This window comes from Rhagoletis pomonella, unplaced genomic scaffold (assembly GCF_013731165.1).
Source record: "Rhagoletis pomonella isolate Grant_MI unplaced genomic scaffold, Rhpom_1.0 Rhpom_scaffold_00198, whole genome shotgun sequence".
In the NCBI taxonomy this organism is placed as follows: Eukaryota; Metazoa; Arthropoda; class Insecta; order Diptera; family Tephritidae; genus Rhagoletis; species Rhagoletis pomonella.
Genome location: NW_023458752.1, coordinates 84535 through 105059, shown reverse-complemented (window position 1 = coordinate 105059; position 20525 = coordinate 84535). Strand labels below are relative to the sequence as shown.

The window sequence follows — 20525 nt, the reverse complement described above, 5'->3', positions numbered from 1 at the left end:
AAAAAAAAAAAAAAAAAAAAAAAAAAAAAAAAAAAAAGATCAATCAATCATCAAACAAAAAAGCCTGACGGACATTCAGCTTAAAACTAATTTGTCCTGACGTGGATCAGCCACAAAGATCAGTCAGCTGCGTGATGAAGGAAGGACCACAACCAATAACTCTCGAGGAATATAGAAAAAGAACCAGCAGAAAGACAACAGATGAAATTACCATTCCAAAAGCACAAAAGCCAAAAAGAAGAGGAGGTTACATGCAAGGCAATCCTACTAAGAACATTTAATACAAGGCCGCCACCACCATGGGATGCAGCAACTAAAATATGGAGTAGAATCTCAGAGGTAGAATTCCTGATGGAGCAGTATTTAGTAAATAGAAAGCAAAATTAAAAAAAAAAATAATAAAAAATATAAATTATATTATAAGCAAACAAAAACTGATGTGCGTCAATCCGCACTCATAGGGCCAGTAAGCGAATTTGCGCTCGTGGCAAAAATATTTTTTTTTATATACATATACAATACATTTCTTAAGTTACTTTCAATCTTACTTTTTTAAAAAAAAAAAAAAAAATTTTTTATGACTTTTTTTTTTTTAAATATTAAGCCAAAATTTTATCAATAAAAATAAATAAATGTTAATTAAAAATTTACTAAAATAAGAATTAATTAAAAAAAAAAAGAGGGTTATAGTTACATAAAATTTAAAAAAAAAAACGTATATGATAGGAGACAATTAGAAAAATTTAAAACTGGACATACCAATACAAATACTACAAACTTGGCCTAAAATGGGTCTATTAGACGTAAAAACAGTAGACTCTACTGCAAATGTTATCAACAAAGTTGACGTAACGTCCCCCGACTTGGAAGTTATAACCATCTTGTTATTTGTAATAGTAGCCCTTTTAGCAGCAAATATTTGCTTTAAATTGTATAGAATGCACAATAGATGCTTAAAAAAAAATATACAGCCAGTAGAAGCAATGATTTAGACCAAGTCTAACAAATTTATTACCCACTGTTACAATAAAAGGTTCAACCAAAGGTAATGGACTGGAACCAAATATTAATTAAAGCTAGACAAATTAGAGAGGAATTTTTGAAAACACATAAGTGCCTAAACAACGACAGGGAAATAAAGACAGAGACACTTAATAAACATATCAATAACCTAGTCAGCACACTTGAAAAACTTAGAGTTTTTCTAAATGTCAACTATAATAGACTTACACAAGGTCATAAAGTAGCAGCTGAAACATTCTTTCTTGACATTAGGGAAAAACTCATAACGGTAGCCTCAAGAAAAGGAATTACAATAGATATACCAACGTCACTACACGAGGAAATATCATTTACACCACTACAAGAAATTATACAAACTCCCACAAAGACACAGAGAGTAGTAGAATTTATAAATACAGCAACAAAGCTTATACCTGATTTTGATGGCAAATCAGAAAATTTACGTTCATTCCTTGACGCACTAACTCTGGTTGATGCGATAAAAGGCGAACATGAGGCAATAGCCATTTCCTTAATTAAGACTAAACTTAAAGGAAATTCGAGAAATTTGATTGACAATGAAAATACAATTGCGGAAATCAGTACCAAACTACGCACCACCGTAAAAGGTGAGTCAGTGGAAGTAGTGACTGCAAAACTTATGAATATAAGACAAAGTAGCAAAACTGCTACAAATTACTGCAATGAAATAGAAACACTAACAAAATCATTAGAAAATGCATATATAAATGACGGCATAAACTTAAATTTGGCAAGTAAATATGCGACACAAGCAGCCGTAAGGGCAATAACTAAAAATTGCACATTAGAAAAAGTCAAACTTATTATGGAAGCAGGTCAGTTTACTGACATGAATGAAGTAATAAGCAAATTTGTTGGAAGTTGTACAGAAGCTACAGGCCAACAAAATACCATTTTGCACTACCGACAAAGACAATTTGGCAACAGATTCCAAAACAATAGAAATTTTGGAAGAAGGTTTCAAAATAGAACTAATGTTCAAAGAAACCACAATGGCCAAAACAGCAATTATAGTGGAAATAACTATAATAATAGAGGTCAAAACAGAAATACCTACCGAGGTAATACAAGGAATATTAGAATGACCCAAACAGCCAACAATAGTTCGGAAAACCCGGACATTCCCCTAAGATAAACTCGGACTACAAAATATACAATCTTAACCTTAACTTTAGCATTTACATACAAGTCAGAATTGCTCACACTAACACAGCCATAACACTACTAGTTGACACAGGAGCAGACATTTCCATAATTAAACATGACCAAGATACACTTAAACACATAAACAAAAAACACATTACAACACTACAAGGCATTGGACAAGGAAAAATCAATTCAATAGGCACAACATTTTTCGATTTAAAGTTTAAAAATTACTTAATACCACACGAGTTTCATGTAGTACAAAACGATTTCCCAATACCGTGTGATGGCATTATTGGAATGGACTTTATGAAAAAATACAATTGTCTACTTGAATTCAATGAGAATCAAGATTTCCTAACCCTCACACCAGAAAAATTCCAAATGCACATTGAAATACCAATTATAACTACTTGTAACGATGACATAACACTCCCAGCTATGTCAGAAGTTATAAGAAGGGTGAAACTTTCTACTCCTTTTCAAGAAGTACTGATACCTAATCAAGAAATACAAACAGGTATATTCATTGCAAGTACCTTGGTAAAATCTGAAAATGCATTCATACGAATTCTTAACACAAATGACAGACCAGTAACGGTAAAACTAAACAGAATTCAATCAGAAAATCTCACTGACTATAACATAATTTCAAGTGATCAAAACAAAACAGAAAGAAAAAATAAAATTTTAGATACACTAAAGAAAAATTTTCCAAAACTATTTGAAAAAACGTTAACGGAATTATGTTCTAGGTACAGCGATATTTTTGGATTAGAAACAGAAGCAATCACATCAAACAATTTTTACACACAAAAGTTAAGGACAAAAGATAGAGACCCAGTATACATTAAGAACTACCGTATACCACACACTCACAAAGAAGAAATTGAAAGACAAGTCTCAAAAATGTTAAAAGATGGAATAATAGAGCCATCATGTTCCGAATATAATAGTCCTATTTTATTAGTTCAGAAAAAATCACTTCCAAATTCAATTGAAAAAAGATGGAGGTTAGTAATAGATTACAGGCAGATTAACAACAAATTAATAGCGGATAAATTCCCACTGCCAAGAATAGATGACATCCTAGACCAATTAGGTCGAGCTAAATATTTTTCTTGTTTGGATCTTATGTCAGGATTCCATCAAATACCACTAGAAACAAATTCACGAGACCTGACATCCTTTTCTACAAATAATGGATCCTACAGGTTTTCTAGACTCCCATACGGATTAAAAATTGCCCCTAATTCATTTCAAAGAATGATGACAATTGCGTTTAGCGGTTTAAAACCAGAACAAGCATTTCTCTATATGGACGACCTGGTAGTCCTGGGTTGCTCTGAGAAACACATGCTATCAAACCTATCGGATGTTTTTGAACTATGTCGCAAGCACAACTTAAAATTACATCCTGAAAAATGTTCATTTTTAATGCGCGAGGTGACTTATTTAGGACATAAGTGCACTGACAAAGGCATACTCCCCGACGACAAAAAATTTTCAGTAATTAAAAATTACCCTATACCTACAGATGCAGATAGTGCGAAAAGATTTGTAGCATTCTGTAACTACTACAGGAGGTTTATAAAATATTTCTCTGAATACTCAAGACATCTCACTAGATTGTCAAAGAAAGGAGTACCTTTTCAGTGGACACTAGAATGTAATAATGCTTTCGAGCACCTTAAAAAGGCATTGATAAGTCCTACATTGTTACAGTACCCAGATTTCAGCAAACAATTTTGTATAACTACTGACGCAAGCAAACACGCATGTGGTGCTGTACTAACACAAGAATATGAGGGAAAACATACATTGGGCAATAAAATATTTTAAACCATACATTTACGGAACAAATTTTCTGGTAAGATCAGATCATAGGCCAATATCTTACCTATTTTCAATGAAAACCCCTAGCTCAAAACTAACTAGAATGAGACTTGATCTTGAAGAATATGACTCTGTGGTAGAGTACCTTAGGGGAAAAGACAACTATGTTGCGGATGCATTATCACGCATTACAATTGACGATTTAAAAGATATAAATGTTAAAAATAACACTTTATACAAAATTCAAACAAGATCTATGACAAACAAAAGTTCTCTTAATCAAAACACAATTAAAACGCATCAATCTAATACATATGATAAACCCAGTATATATGTACCTATTAATAACACTGACGTGAGAAAATACTATAAATTAAAGATTACACCCAAGACATGCTATATCAAACGGGGTAAATCTATTAAAGCATATATACAAATCAATGATTTGTTTGTTAAAGGGAAATTTGACTTAGGTCAATTTTTCTCTAGGCTCGATGATGTGGCCGATAAGCATTCAATTGACAAATTACAAGTGGCACCTAGTAAGAAAATTTTCGAATTTGTCTCTATAAATGAATTTAAAGAAATGGGCAATAAGAAATTAATTAAAATGAAAGTAGCGCTACTGAATGAGGTGACCCAAATAAATTATAAAGATGCAAAAACAATTGAAAGTATATTAAAAAGATATCATGATGACCCGGCAGAAGGAGGTCATTGTGGCATTTCAAGAACCTTGAATAAAATAAAAAGATACTATTACTGGAAACACATGACTAAAACAATCACGAAATATGTTAAGAATTGTCATAAGTGTCAAATAACCAAAGTCACAAAACATATAAAAAGTCCAATGACTTTGACGCCAACACCAAACAAGTCATTTGATACAATATTCGTTGACACAATCGGCCCGCTACCATTGTCAGAAAATGGAAATGCATACGCAGTCACGATAATATGCGACATAACTAAATATTTAGTGACAATACCAACTAAAGATAAAAATGCAAAAACTATAGCTAAGGCAATTTTTGATAATTTTATTCTCGTCCACGGTCCTATGAAGACGTTCATATCGGACATGGGCACGGAATATAAAAATTCACTTTTAGAAGAAATATGCAAACTTTTAAATATAGAAAAACTAACATCAACCGCCCACCACCACCAGACGTTAGGGACGGTCGAGAAATCACATAAAGCGTTTAACCAATATGTAAGGTCATATGTATCGATAGACAAAAGTGATTGGGATGAGTGGCTTAAGTATTTTACATACTGCTTTAATACAACACCATCAACTGTACATGACTATTGTCCATACGAGTTAGTTTTTGGAAAACTTCCAAATGGGTTTCAACAATTTGATCAGGTTGACAAAATAAGCCCACTTTATAATTTAGATAATTACGCTAAGGAAATTAGATTTAGGTTAGAAATATCTCATAAAAGAGCAAGGGATATGATAGAACAAGCTAAGATAGTACAAAAATCTTATTTTGATAAAAAAGTTTTAGATTATAACTTTAAAATAGGTGATTTAGTTTTGCTAAAAAACGAATCAGGGCACAAATTGGACCCACAATACAAAGGACCATTTAAAATTAATAATATAGATTTTAAAAATAATGTAACTATAACTGATAAGAAAACGGGAAAAACCCAAATTGTACATAAAAATAGAATTAAGATATATAATCATTAAAACTATTTTTTTTAAGTTTATGTAAATTTATAAACTATTATTATATTTAATTACTTGCTAAATAGGAATGTTCATACAATAAACTCTGTATGAGCATTCTTTTAAAAAAGGAGGTGTAGTGTAACTGAAAGTCAACCATGCTTAACGTTTATAATTATTTAATTTATTCATAACAACAAGGGTTTCATATTTCAGTTGTTTGAATATTTTGAATATAGAACTCACGCATTGTCAGGCACACGTGCCAAACCGACAAACAAACTAACTTTAAGCTTCAATTTATTTATAATATTATTTATGCTTATGCAGCAATTATTTCCCATAAATACCCCAATATGTTAGGCTAAGAAATCAATTGTAAAAGAACCTACAAAGCGACATTGAGTTGCTCAGTAAAATAAATTCAATACAATTAAAACATAAATGAATTGTTTCATTCGATACAGTTTTCTGATCTAAATATTTGAGCATCCTTTCCAAATTGTTTTCCATAATTTTCGTCTTTCTTTGATAAATAATTGCAAAAAAGACGCGTATTTTTCTTCTAAGAGTTTCATGGAACTTTCGTAAATATCAGCAGCACCAATTTTTTTTCAACATGGTTGACAACCGAAAAAGGCTTTGCTTTTTCGAACATCCAATGAGCCAAACTTTAAACAACTCGCCATTTGTAATAGCATGATAGCCCAGAAAAACCCATTTTTCTTGAAAACGGCTAAAAACGGCGGGTTAAGTAATATTATGTTCTGACCGACATCGAAAACATGTTTTCGTTGCTAAAACTGGTTTTCGACCTAAAACTTGAGTTTTCGTCCATGTAAAATCTGTCAAATGAAAACCAGTTTTCGCTGAAAACTACTTGAAAACTCAAGATCCACTCATTCCAATCGGTGTCTTGCCTAGTTTTTTTCGATTATTTACCGAAGTGGAAGTAATATTTTATCATCTTTAATACGCCATTTCGGATTTATTGTTAATTGGCTGGCCAAAGTAAAATAAGAATAAAAGTAAGAGGTTGCTAATGAAAATAAAAAGAGGGAAAAGCATTTTGGTTTTGTTTTTGCGTAAAAAAACTGTAATCAAAGGATGTAAGAAATGTCAACGAAAACACTAACAGCCGGTGTGAACAGCCTTCAGCCCACAATCCCAACACTCATTTTCAAAGTGTTTTCGTTGTCGGTTAGAACATGGTATAACATAAAATCAACTCATTATATCTTAGTTTATCCAAAATTGTAAAAGCTTACATCAAATCATAAATGGAAATAAATCAGAAAATTTGTGAGATTATGCAAACAAGTCTTTTTTTTCAAACAAATGATAAAAAGTCACTTTTTTAAATTGAGGCATAGGTTATCTCTTATAGTTTTGTTTCCCATTTAAAATTTCGGGCAAAATATTTTTTTTATTTTCACTTTTATTTCAACATATTTTGATTAAAAGAAAAATACTGACAAAAATAAAATATTTCACACAAACAACAAAAAATATAATCCATAATCGCATGAGGCTATTGCCTTTTAAAATGCACTTAGTGGCATTGTGCTACTATGATAGCACGGCCCAGTAATCATAGTCAATAGTGATGGAAAAGTATCGATGCACAGTGGTCAATAAATGGGATTTAATGTTCATAATTCACTGGAGCCTTCATTTCTCAACCAATTTGATATTTTTTTTTTTAATGAAAGGTAATAAAATCTGCAAGAGACTAGTCGAGCCCAACTGTCTAATTGTTATTTGTTTGTATTAAATTTTTTAGTGCAAAGTGACGAAAATGCGCCAGTTTTGAAGAAGACCGTTTCTCTTGTTCCAGCTAATAAAAGTTTTATAATAAAAACTAGTTAAAAACAATTGTAGGGTTCTCCCAAAACAAAACGAAAATTAAAAAGTAATTATTTGAAATGTAAAAAAAAAAAATGTTTACCAAAAGTATTTTTTTTTTGTTTTTAGTTTTTATAAACATTTTGGGTATGCAGTTTTATAGATTACTAAATTTTAGTATAATAAAGGGCAAGTTGTAAGTCGATAAGAGTTCGCGTTGATTTTTAATAAAATAAAAAACTTTTGGTAAACATTTGCAGATGTGCTCGAAATGTTAGCTAAAAAGTTATTAAAAATCAACGCGAACTCTCAGCGACTTGCAACTTGCACTTTATTATACTAAAATTTAATGATATATAAAACTGCACATCCAAAATTTTTATAAAAACCAAAAACAAAAAAAATATTTTTGGTAAATTTTTTTTTATAAATTTTCAAATTATCACTTTTTATTTTTTTTTCATTTTGGGAGAACCCTAAAATATTTTTTAACTAGTTTGTATATATTATGTATCTTTTTGTAACTGGAGCCGGAGAATCGATCTTCTTCAAAATTGGCACATTTGCTGCACTTTGCACTAAAAAATTTAATATAAAAAATAAAAAATAAAAAATTGGGCTCAACTAGTCTCTTGAAAATTTTATTAAATTTCTTTAATATAATTTCTTATTTTTTATTTTCTGGCCAATTTTTTTCCGTAAACTTTATTAATTTTGATGAGCTTCTTTGGCCTAGTTGGTGATTAGTGCAAGTAAAAACAACGTTTTTTCTTCACTGCTTTGCCCTACGTTTCGCTAAACTCCTTAGCATCCTCAGTGAAATGCATGGGAGGAGAAAATGTAGACTGCAACAAAATATATATAGGTACAACGAAAAGAACACTGGGAATCCGTTTAGCAGAACACGAAGCGGACATAAGAAAGGAAAAGAAAAACACAGCACTCGCACAACATATGTTAGAAAACAGTCACACAGCTGATCTTGCAAACGCCAGAATAATAGATGTAGAAAAGAGAGAGAGGACAAGATACACACTAGAGAGCCTTCGCATATTAGAGAATAGAAAAAGAACGATGAATACAAAAGAAGACACAGATGATATTGCGGCTACTTATTTATTATGTTTGTGACAAGAAAATCAGTATGACAAGTGTACCAAACGATAATGGTACAATGCTCTAGCTTTTAAGTGTTTATGTTTTAGTGTTTATATGTTTATGTGTTTATATGTTAACAAATATACGTATATGAAAGTAAGTGTATATATTTGCTGCGTGATAAATTCAAATATTGAGACTTTATTAACTACATGTTCAATGTAACTTTTGTTCCTAATTGTTTTTGTTTGTATCTTCTTTTGTTTGTTAATTTAAAATAAAGATTGGCCCCTGAGGATGCTAAGGAGTTTAGCGAAACGTAGGGCAAAGCAGTGAAGAAAAAACGTTGTTTTTACTTGCACTAATCACCAACTAGGCCAAAGAAGCTCATCAAAATTAATAAAATTAAATTTCATTTAAAAAAATAATTAATCAAATTGGTTATTGACCACTGTGCGATGGGGCTATCGATAGTATCGATGGTTTCATTTTGCCGCCACTATCGAATTTTTCTGAATACTATCGATAGTTGTATGTTGTTCACATTGTTGGAATTGGACTATAAAAGATGCACATGCCTACATATATATGTATGTTTTGAACTCCTTTGTTTGTAAACATGTTCTTCATGGTTTTTGTTATAAAATGTGTTATTGAAATACATACACGATCTCATTTTGTTTTACACAAGTTATTTTTGTGTAAACAAAAAATCTTTATGGCTTTTCTAGTTACGAAATGGGCTATTTAAGAATAAGATTTCTTCCTGGCTGTTGTTGTCTTATATAGTAATAGAAGAAACGAAGAAATTTACAGGCGATGGAATCTGTCATATCACTTGCCAATCTTTCTAGAACAATAACAAATGGATTCAAATTTGCATACTTACAAAATATTGTGCCCAGTTTTACCAATCAATTTTAAATTTGTGCTATTTTATATTTTAAGGTTGACACATTTTGAAATTCGTTGGTAAAACAGGGCATTAGTGTTATATCTCAGGATTTTGTAAGAAAGCTTTCGATAGTATCGATAGTATCGAATATTTTGCACTATCACTATCGAAACAATCGAATGTGTACACTATCGATAGTTTTCCAACACTAATAGTCAACTTAAGTACAGTAGACTGCATCACTTCCCATACAAAAAAACGGTACTCTTTTCCACTGGAATTATAAAATCTATTATATTTTAAGACTTCCACCAAAATATCTCGCAAAAATATTAAGATTTACGTTAGTTGGACCGATTTGAAAATACCTCCAAAAATTTAGTTTTATATTAATAATTTTTTTTTTGAAAAAATTACCTCAGATGACTGAACTGATGAAAAAGTTTGCATAAAAAAATGTTAAATGGAATCATAATTATGAGATTTTTGAAGCTGCTTTCGCACTTTTTTCAAAGACTGGTTTAAGAAATACTTGAATAACTCAGCCAAAACCTTTACCATTACTTATCATTGATAAGGTATTTTCTCACCCTTCTTATTTCTTTGCGAATAAGCTCATTCAAAGTATCAACGAGGAACGCAAGATAAACGCGTGTCATGCCATATTGAATTAAGATGTGTTGGTATTTGATAAAGAACGTGACGTGACGTGAATGAGTTTTTATGCAAAGAAATAAAAAGGGTGAGAAAATACCTCTCCACTGATTCATAAGTCTATATCGGTAAAGTTTTGGAGCAGTTTTCTTACACAAATCTTTGAAAAAATTTAAAAAAACAGCATCAAAAATCTCATTATTATGATTCCGTTGATACAATTTTTTAATATTTTTATGTAGATTTTTTAAGTTTAAACTGTTTTGTCATCAGTCTAATGTACAGCAGTCGAAAAAATTATAGCCCCACCAAATTTTCACAAGTTTTAAAATATTATTTTTATTTTGTTAGTTAATTTTGGTTAGTTTTTTATAGTTCATTCTTTAACAACGTCCATATAAATACAAGTTTAAAGGGAGTGTCACACGATTGGGTGTTTCCCAAAATTTGTTGTAAATCGTACCCCAAATATTTTTCTTTATCCCAATCACGAAAATTAATTTTTCAATAGAACGTCGCTATACCAATCTTTTGACTACAAAAAAAATTAACCATTTTTTTTATTTTGTACCAATAGCCCAATATAAAAATGTACTTATCTGTACAAATGTAACAATCTAGTGCCACTGCCTTAAAAATTTATGCAATTTAAAAAAATCATCAAACTTTCGTAAAAATGTCGTGTATTTTAATTAGATTCTAAGTATGCAGTTCTAGTAGAATAAAGTACAAGTTTCAAATTACTAAAATCTACGATTGATTTTTTATAATTTTTACAAAGCCTCAAAATTTTTACGAAAGTTTGTGAAATATTTTTTAAATATTCCATAATTTCGGAGACTGGGATTTACACGGGTTTTGTTAAGGAATAAACTATATCTTTATAATAAAATAACCAAAATTAAATAAGAATGAAAATAATATGTTAAAATTTGGCAAGAGGTTTTTCGGCTATAAGGACCATGGAAAACCCTGGCGACTTGGTGGATGCAAACTCAATAAGCGCACCAGTGTTTTTTATTGAAAAAATAAGAAAACAAAAGCACCAGATTTTAGTATGACATAAAATTATGTTTTGCGGTTTATTTAATACGTATATTAAATTTCAAGGGAGCTTACAATATTACCTTGGTTATGAAGTGGTGTGGTGGCGGAACGTCCGTAATCGCTGGTGATTAAAATCCAATAGAAAGTTTAAAGAATTAGAAACTGAAGTCGAACCCTCTAAACGGTTTGAAGAGTTCCGTTTTCAGGGGAAAGTGCACTGACAGGAAAAGTGCAGTTTTTCTTTTTGTCTTGTTTCACATACGAATGTGTATGTGTGTGCATCTGTTAAATGAACATTAGGGTGGTACACCCGATAATTTAATTTAAGAATTTCATTTAGCGTGGAGGCCTAAACAACCACTGTATGTATTTTTTAATATCTTTAATTGGACATGCATATTGTACATAAAGGAATTACAAAACAAGATTACAAAATATATGCCTTTTTTCAAAGCTCATTTTTAAGTTTTAGTGCCTTAAAATCCGACATTTCTACATTTCTGGAGGGGGAGGTGGTAGGGGAGTCAGCATTTCTAGCATTTCATAAATTCAACATGGATTTTGCAAGGGCAAATCAACTTCTACAAACTTACGTGAGTTAACAACCTTTGAAGATAAAGCATTTAGTGAAAACAAAAATGTTGATGTTATATATACTGACTTCAGTAAAGCATTTGACAAAGTGTGCCACTCGTTGCTCATCTATAAACTTGATCTTCTTGGTCTTCCACCTAATTTTCTACGTTAGATCTCTTCATACCTCTATAACCAGGCCAACCAAAAGGGGGAAAATTGTGTTTCCTAAAATGTTTTGATAGACTTTTTTGTGATGATTACGAATATGTAAGTATAAAGTTTCCATCAGCCTTAGATTTTGAGAATTCCGGATTTTGGATTTATTTTGTTAATAAATAACTATAAGTGCCCATCAAGTCAAGGTGAATGAATGGCATTTTCAGAGAATTTAAGAATTTCGATTTTGGCACAATTTTCTTTCTCCAGTATTTTTTTAATAAATGTTTATAAGTGCCCATCAAGTCAAGGTGAATGAATGGTATTTTCAGAAGTAGTAGCCGAGAGCTCTAGCTTTAATTTAAGCCCAAGTGGAAGGTTCTATCACCTATTGTTCTATTGTTTTTTGCTAGGGCTTCCCAAATATTGCAAAAACCGCGATTTTTTGATAATTTGACCACGTTTTTCTCAAAATCTAAAGCTGATGGAAACTTTATACTTACTGATTCGTCTATCAGAAAGTCTATCAAAAACAGCTTTTACATTATAGGAAACAAAATCAGTGTTGCCCTGTGTATTAGATCACAATGGGTAATGTTTAAAAATACTATCTCTGACGTCATTGATGTTACTTCAGGAGTCCCTCAAGGTAGTCACCTAGGCACGGTTCGGTTCTTGCGTTTTATAAACGATATTGCTACAGATATAAAATTTTCCAAAACTTTAGTGTATGCAGATGATATAAAACTTTATAAATCTTACGTGTCAATTAAATAAAAGTCTTTGCTACAATCAGACTAAGCCATGATGTTGGTGTAAAGTAAATCTTATGCCTCTAAATCTTAAAACAGAGATGTTCAGCCTGTTTCTTATACAATAGGTAAACATTATCTGGAACAGGTATACAATTTTGTGGACCTTAGTATCACAATGGATCCAAATCTTAATTTTAATCTTCCCATTAATGTGACGGTCAACAATGCTAAAGATGTACTTGCCTTTGTTAAACGGTGGTCACAGCATTAGTTAGACCGATTCTGGAATACGGTTCGGTGGTTTGGAATCTAGGTATCAAATTTACTCAGACAAGATAGAATCAATTCAAAAACAATTTCTACCTTTTGCTTTAAGAAATTTTCGTTGGGATTCTCAATATAAACTTCCATCTTATACCAGCCGAATAAAACTTATTAATCTTCATACACTTGTCAGTCGCAGGCAACTGCTTGGTACAATTTTCATACCCGAGCGCACTTGTGCACAAGGGTATTATAACTTTGTTAACATAACGGTTGTTTGTAACAGGCAAGATGAATCGAGATAGATATAGGCAAATGTAAACATAAATGATCAGGATGAAAAGAGAAATTAAGCGGTGACTGTCTGTCCGTCCGTCCGTCCGTCCATCTGTGCATACGATAACTCGAGTAAAATTGAGATATCTTAACGAAACTTGGTACGTGTACTTCTTTCAGGCGTAGGACGGATGGTATTGAAAATGGGCAACTTCGGACAATAACCACGGCTACCTCCCATATGAGGGTAGTTTTCAGATATACATAAGAAAAGTTTGATATTTTAGTAACTACTGAAGAATATTCATCAAAATTGATATTTACAATACTTTTTAGACGAAAACTAAAAAATTAGGCGAAGCGACGCCCACTTATGGTTAGATGTGTATATCTTGGTCTCAACCAATTTCTCCCAAACAGTACACAGTACAGTGTTCCAAACAATGGCACAGTTGTTGGCCTTGGTACAACATACCAAACGGCTGAAAATTTAAAAAATCGGACAATAACCAGAATTACCAAGAAATACGTTTATGATAAAAATTTGGAACATGGGTGTCCCCAACGTCCACTTATGATCACATATATGTAACCAGATAACCGTTCTACCAATTTGTATCAAACTAGGTATGGTTATTGTGCTTACCACCGAAAAGCAAAACGTTGAAAATTATTGAAATCGGACTTAAATTACGGCCACTTTTCATATAACGGCAAATTTCAGAAATGCTTGAAACTTCGATATTTCGAAATTTAAGGACGCTAATTTACTCAGAATTGATACTAACAATAATCCCTTGAAAATATATAACATTGTTTGGAATTTTGGGAAATGGGCGCGATACCTCCTCCATATGACTATATAAGTTTATTTCATTATGTCTAACTGAACGTTCTATCGAACATGTTTTAAATGGGGGTAAAACCACCCCGGATTACCATGTAGCGGTAGTTTTCGGAAAGTAGAAAAACATATATTTAATACTTGCGCCGGGTATTTAATGTTCGGCTCCGCCCGAACTTAGACTTTTTTACTTTGTGAAGACCCCAAGTCCCTACACTCAGAGACTTCACAATTGGCTGTCATATGTTATTGAACTGCATTATATTTTGAATTGTTAAATACATATATATATATATATATATATATAAATAGATATAAATGTAGAACTGTTGAATTTATTTATACATATTAAACGAACTGCTAATTATATACATACATACGTGAAATCGAAATACATATGTACATATCTATATTGAAATTTGAAGTACATTCATACGTACTTCGGTATGAACAAGTAAAAGGAAGTGAAGAAAATATTAGCAACAATGTTGTTAGGATAACTGTCTGCCTGCGTGCAGGACAGTATAAATAGAGCAGAAAATGTAATTTGAAATCACTTCTGGTAGAGTAGTAGTATACTCCAGTCGATCGAAAAAACGCAGATTGGAATGGCTAAGCAACGATTGTGAAGACTAAGTTGCTTAGTAGGTAGTTAAGGTATATGATGTGACGTGAAAACGCTGCCAAAGCAATACGTTATATTGGTGTGACGTGAAAATGCTGTCAAGTAGTACTTATATGGTGTGACGTGGAAACGCCGCCAAGGAAATACGTTATATTGGTGTGACGTGCAAACGCTGCCAACTAAATAGCGAAATAAAGAAGCGTCACTATAAGAATCATTGGCGTATTTATATTAACGTTTAGATAAGGGAACCCAACATCCGACTGAGCCACAGCCCAGCTATAGACCGGATAAACCGGGTTCGTTACAATTGGCGCCCAACGTGGGGCCCCTATAAATAAATGAAGCAGTAAGGGCCAAGGAGGAGAACTCACAGATAACAAAAGTGAAGTGAAGTGGTTTGGAAAATTACCAAGCAAAAGTGCAAAGACACCTTTAAAGTGATAGAGACACAGGGTAAAGCCCAGAAATTACGAACTGTGAAAATAATCAAACATTCCTTACCAATAAGAGGGTAACGTGAAACAAAGGAACATTAAAAAATAATAATAATAATAAAATAAAAATAAATAAAAAATGGTGAAAACAAAGTGGGTGTACTACTTAAATAAAGAGGAGCTGGTGACCTATATGACGGAGTTCGGCCTTGACAATTCGGGGACCGCCGAGGAGCTGCGTAAACACCTCTCTACATTTGTACAAGAGGAAGGGGAGACTGAGAACCATCGCGATCGGGTCATTGATTTTCTACAAGCGCGGGGAATGCACCAACACCGAAGAGACCCGAAGTGCTACTACTACCGCCTACACAACAACCCATCAACGACGACAGCACAAGAGGAACGCCGAACGTGCCCATGTATCCAGTATACGGCGACTCACAACGACCAGCCCAAGTATCATGGACCGTGTACGCAAATGGGGCGTCAAATACGATGGCGGCAAGGACAAGCTGGATTTCATCGAACGCGTCGAAGAATTAGCCGACGGGTACGAGATAGAAAGAGACGCGCTTCCACGAGCATTACCCGAGTTATTTAAGGATAGAGCCCTCGTCTGGTTACGAAACAATCACGTCCACTGGAGAGACTGGGAGACGTGTAAGCGAGATTTCCTGAAGTTCTTCTTGAATTCCCGGTATTTCGAAAGACTCGATGATGAGATATGGCAGCGTATTCAACGTCCCAGAGAGGCATTTAAAGACTATGTACTAGCGCTACAAGGGCTAATGCGTCATTCCGACTATACGGAGGCACAAAAGCTTCGACGCATCTATAAGAATTGCCGAAGCGAATACCAGCTGTATATTAAACAAACCGAGTTCAACACTCTTGGAGAGTTGGTAAGTCTGGCAGAAGACTACGAGAATATTGTAGCAGAGAAGGAGTCACAACGAGCATTGCCCCGCGCAATAACCCCGAGACGAAGCGAAGAGCGCAACTACACTATCCGAGAGGAGCAGAGAAGAGAGAGGTACACGATGCCAGCGAGACGGCAGGATGGAGGCGTTTATGCGCCACCTACGGGACAACAACGTAAAAGCGAAGAATCTAGCCGAGTAAACCCACGAACTGCGTGCAGACGATGCGGCGAAGACGGACATTTCGCCTACGAATGTCGGAACAATATCCAGCAATTCTGTTGGACGTGTGGTCGGCGGAACATTCGAACATCAGACTGTTGCCGCGGACAACAGGGAAGCGGCCAAGGACCCCATTCGCGACGAAGAGTGGGGTCTCCAATAATGTAACCTCAGTCAATGTAACACCAATTCTTAAGTAAGCGGAAGGCCGAGTAATCGCCAGAGCAACAGTGGATGGTAGAGCAGTAATAGCGGCGGTTGATACAGGAGCAACGAGAAGTTTTATAAGCATTAGAAGAAGCGAACACCCTGGGAGTAGAGCGGTCGCGAAGAGTGAACAAGAGAGTGGTGCTAGGAGATGGCAGACCAATATCGGTCACAGAAGCGGTAGAGGCGGTGGTAAACTCGTCCTACCCGGTTTAGTCGATGACATGGTCCTTGGGACTGACTACCTTGCAAAGGCCAACACAACAGTGAGCTGCAGAGGGCAGACATTAACGCTGAAGGCAGAGGACGATATCCGAACGAAGGCTGCATGTACCACGATGTTAGAAGTGCGCGAAGTAGAGAGAGCTGAAGAAGGCGAAAAGGCCGCAAATGAACAACTCACATCCATCGAGGATAAGACGGAAGTCGAAAATTTCTTAAAGAAGGAGAAGATAACGGGGACGACTAACATCGGCGCCCATAAGATTGTAATGCGAGATGATCGACCCATAAAACAGCGCTATTTTCCCAAAAACCCGAAAATGCAGGAGGTAATAAACAGGGAGATCGACGAGTTGATAGAGAAACAGTGCATCGAGCCGTCGCACAGCCCACACAGCGCGCCAATCGTGCTCGTAAAGAAGAAAAACGGAAAGTGGAGACTTTGCGTGGACTATCGGCAACTTAACGCGTGCTCGGTACCGGATGCATACCCACTCCCACGAATCCAACACATTTGACAGCTTGAACTTGAAGAATGGGTAATGGCAAATCCCGATGGAAGAGAGTAGTAAGGAGTATACTGCGTTCACTGTGCCAGGACGTGGCCTGTTCCAGTGTCGCGTAATGCCGTTCGGGCTACATTCAGCGCCTGCGACGTTTCAACGAGCACTGGACAAAGCCATCGGCCCGGAATTGGAACCGCACGCGTTTGCTTATCTGGACGATATTATTATCACGAGTGCGACGCTAGACCAACACATGGAACACCTGAAAGAAGTGTTTCGACGATTGCGACAGGCGAACCTCAAGATCAACCCAGAGAAGTGTGAGTTTTTCAAAAGAAGTTTGAAATACCTGGGTCATGTGGTGAGCGAAGAAGGGATTCACACCGATCCTGAAAAGATTGCGGCGATTAAAGAATTGACACCGCCAACAAAAACACGCGAGTTACGGTGCTTTCTGGGCGTGGCGTCATGGTATCCGCGATTTGTTCCGGATTTCTCGCATATTGCACACCCTCTGACGTCATTACTGAAGAAAGGAAGCCGATGGAGATGGGGCAATGAGCAGCAGACGGCCTTTGAAAAATTAAGGGGCGCACTTACGGATGCACCGGTATTAGCCTGTCTAGATTTTCCCCACCATGCAAGCGATTTTGGACTAGGTGCAGTACTGACACAGGAGTTAGATGGCGCAGAGCGAGTCATAGCCTAGGCTAGTCGACGGCTGAACAAGGCAGAGCAAACCTACTCGGCGACTGAAAAGGAGTATCTGGCCATTGTGTGGGCTATACGGAAAATGAGACCGTACCTGGAGGATTCACGGTTATCACCGACCACCTGCCCTTGAAATGGCTGAATGCGATCGAGAGTCCCTCAGGACGCATTGCAAGATGGCCACTAGAACTCCAGCAACATACATTCGATGTTAAGTACCGCAAGGGTAAGTTGAACGTCGTAGCCGACGTACTGTCACGACAACCCCAAGACGTACAGCTCAACATATTAGTGCAGGATAAAGAGGCAACGGCCTGCAAGTGGCTGGCCGAGAAAACGGCAGAGGTGAAGAGGACACCAGAAAAGTTCCCGGACTACACAATGGTAAACAACGAACTGAATCGACACATCGCAGTCCAGATGGATGATGGAAGACACAGTACCGTGGAAGCTATGCGTGGCAGCGCCACTACGTGAGAGACTACTGAAAAAGTTCACGATAGCCCAAGCGCAGGACACATGGGCATCCGCAAGACGATAACGAGAGCGACGTTACTAGTGGCCCGGAATGTTCAGGGACATAAAGAGGTATGTCCGACAGTGTACTACCTGCCACATTTACAAGCCCAGCCAACAGAAAGCTGCGGCAAAGATGCTAACCCAGATCGCAGAAGAACCTTGGGCCACAGTATGCGCATACTTTGTGGGACCATTGCCATGATCAAAGCACGGAAACACAACCGTACTATTCTTTATCGACAAGTTTTCCAAATCGGTAGAAATTGTGCCTCTGCGGTAGGTGACAGCTGAAGGCCTCAACAAAGCGTTTCGAGAACGCGTACTCGCTAGATTTGGAGTCCCGAAAATTGTAATAACTGACAATGGAACACAGTTCACCAGCAGAGAGTTCAAACGGATACTACGAGAGTACGGGGTTAAGCATCAACTCACCGCACCATACACGCCACAAGGAAATCCGACGGAGAGGGCAAACCGCAACATAAAGAGAATGCTTGCACAGTTTACCGGAAAAAAACTTACTACCAAAAATCCTCCCCCGGCATGCACCTGAGCCTAATTCGACGCAAGGCGAAGAATAGGTAAATTTCGGTCATAGACAGAAATGTGATAACTCGGCAATTGACAAATAGGGGAGCGATTGCCATGAAAAGGAGACCCTAAAGGGAGAGAAGAAGAAGAGAAAATATAAGAGAAAAGAGGGAGGAAGAAGAGGGAGTTTAAAAGAAAGAAGAAGAAAAAGCAGTTTAAAAGAAAGAAGAAGAAGCAGTTTAAAGGAAAGTAGAAGGAGATTAGAAAAAAAAGGGAGAATGAGAAGAAGAAGAACAACAAGGTTGTAGCACGAGAGTACTATGAAAAAAAAGGAGATAATTCGTGCCAAGATAAATAAACAAACAAAAATTTTGAATAGCATTAATATAAAAACAAACATAATAAGGCAATATAATTATTAATATGTATAACAACTATTAATAAACAATAATGTCAGCAAATACAATAATAATAACAAATATAATGATAATACTTAATATCGTAAAACGGATACATCATTTACCAAGCTGGCAACACTATTCCAATATTGACATATCGATCCCTGCAAAAAAAAATATCCCCCTTTTGGGAGAGTGGGCAACATTGTAACACAACATCTGAATAAAACAATAACAAACTAAAATATTATAAACCAAAAAATAACAAAATGCAAATAATTTGGAAATATGCAGGGGCGCTGGAGTCCTGCATCGTGGAACCCAAGCGACTACACGACTCGGAGTTTAGTAGCAAGCAGCGAGGCGGGTAGCGGCACGTTTACGCCAGCAGAAGTATGCGGCGATAGCAACGACGATGACTACGAGTGGCATCTAGGCGAGATGATAAGGGCGCCCACGCCAATCGAGGTGTCCGATGACAGCTATAACGAGCCACGCAGGGGCGAAATGGACATCGAACAGGAGGACTGCCAACGCCCAGGTGAGGTTTATATAGAGTATGTATGGCGCATCACTATGACGATGCGAATTTTTAACGACGCGTCACACAACACCGTGCGACCTAGCAGCGGCGACAACATCAAGTGATAATAGGGATGAAGGAAGCGAGGAGAAGAATGCGCTCACCCCTGGAGGAGTTGGCCAGCACAAACACAGAGCCAGCAGACCCTATGATGATCCACGAAATCGAACGCTGGCTGCAGGACGACAATCTACAGACAGAAGCACTACCCGGTAACTGGCGAAACTTCGGCGGCACAAACCCGGTGCCGAGGGAACTGGTAAGGGTCATTCAGGAGCGGCTTCAGCGACAACAAACTAAACGCCAGACATTCAGGCATGCGGTGGGCACAATGGTGTACCGCGTACGTATTACAGGCGCGGGGATGGTGACAATCACGCATCCAGAGGGAAGTAAAGGGGGATGGGGGTGGTTGTGAAGACCCCAAGTCCCTACACTCAGGGACTTCACAATTGGCTGTCATATGTTATTGAACTACATTATATTTTGAATTGTTAAATACATATATATATATATAT

At 35.9% G+C, this 20525-nt stretch overlaps 1 protein-coding gene and 1 long non-coding RNA gene across 2 annotated transcripts in view; both read left to right on the top strand.

Moving 5' to 3' along the window:
• LOC118750296 (neither inactivation nor afterpotential protein C-like) overlaps positions 1-20525 on the top strand; it is a gene marked incomplete at its 5' end in the record, with an annotated part of 57688 nt that overhangs the window by 5518 nt on the left and 31645 nt on the right. The window lies entirely within an intron of this gene.
• On the top strand, positions 8380-9061 carry LOC118750297. Its single transcript, XR_004994375.1, has 2 exons — positions 8380-8812; positions 8940-9061. It is a non-coding gene; the product is annotated as an uncharacterized LOC118750297 (long non-coding RNA).